Source organism: Buceros rhinoceros, unplaced genomic scaffold (genome assembly GCF_000710305.1).
Source record: "Buceros rhinoceros silvestris isolate BGI_N320 unplaced genomic scaffold, ASM71030v1 scaffold44031, whole genome shotgun sequence".
NCBI classification, from domain to species: domain Eukaryota; kingdom Metazoa; phylum Chordata; class Aves; order Bucerotiformes; family Bucerotidae; genus Buceros; species Buceros rhinoceros.
Window position 1 is genome coordinate 1 of NW_010394456.1, and position 1,412 is coordinate 1,412.

The following is a 1,412-nucleotide window of genomic DNA, read 5'->3' on the forward strand; positions in this document are numbered from 1 at the left end:
GAAGGGGTGGTTTATCCCGGGGCAGTGGAGCGGGATCCGCAAACAAGAACTTTAAACCACAGCAGCACAGCGGGCCCTCGCCCTCAGCTGAAGCTCATCTGAGGTGATCGAAGGCACCAGTGCCACCGCCTCGCCAGCAGCCTCCAGCACCGACCGGGTGCTCTGTGGAGCATCACCCATCTGCCTCCCCAGGCTGGATGAGGCAGAGATGCTGGCGAGAGCCATTTGGAGGGTGCTCCTTAATCCCCCATGGACCTTCCAGCACAGCCCCAGCTCCCACTGGGCACTCGGCCCCAGTGAGACCATGCGCATCCTCACGCCCTTCACTGTTTGCTTCAAGTCCTTCCCGATGAATTTTTTGCTTTCCCATCTCTTTTCAGATGTTCTCTTACCTAGTTCAGCTGGTCCTCAGGTTGGCTTTATTTTAATTCTCTTTTAACAGCATCTCAGCCACATTTGATGGTTGTTTTTATGAACACTAAAGTTAGTAAAATAAAGATCCTTAATGCAGAGGGAAATTAATTTAAGCAACATGTGCAGGGCAAGCAGAAGTTCTTGGGGTTTAATAACTGGTCCCCAAGTGCTCGCTGCACTTGCGTTGTGCTTTGGCCGCAGCTCTGATTTTTTCAGCACAAACATTTCTTTTAGCTCAGTAAGAACTCTGCCGTGGGATTTCTTTCTGTGGGAACAGAAAGTATTTTCTCTGTCAAGGTCTTCGGCAGCTCCAACCTAAACAACACTGCCATCGACTCCCTCCAGGACACTGGCCGGATCCCAAACTGCACCTCCAGAGCAGCCCCTTGGAAAGGGGGTTAACACGACCTTCCTCTCTCTGGGAAGGTTATAAAACATCATTCATGGTTTTAAAGGGTACTTTGGGCTCTTCAGAGAATTCCCTGGGCTCGTCTGGGGGGTGTTGGGGGGCTGGACGCCTCCAAGCTGCTGTTGAAATATTTTAAAGAGCTTTAACATCTCAAGGACAACAGTTCCCTGCCTGCCTTGACCCAAGCCCCCTCCCCTTTTACAGGATATCCTCCAGGAGCAGGATCCCAACCCCTGATCTCACAGTGCAGCATCGGGAGCGTCAGGTTATCGAGCCGGTGGTGAGGAACCAGTGGAACCAGCGTCCTTAGGGCAGAATCTCGCTGCCCAGGTGAAGACATCGCTCTCACAGGCCAGGGCAAGGTACGATGCTCATGTTGGTACTCACCAACATGAGTGGTGGCTTTCCAGCCCCTGCTCCCTGCCCACTCCTCCCCGTACCACCCAGTCCAACCCCTGCCTGCTCAAGCAGGGTCAACCAGATCTTTCCCCCTTCAACCACCTGTTGGGAGAATCACCTTTTTCTGAAGGGACGAAGAGCAAAGTACAAATGAGGCAGCCTGCAGCTCCCCTGGCTCCCTCCCAGCACA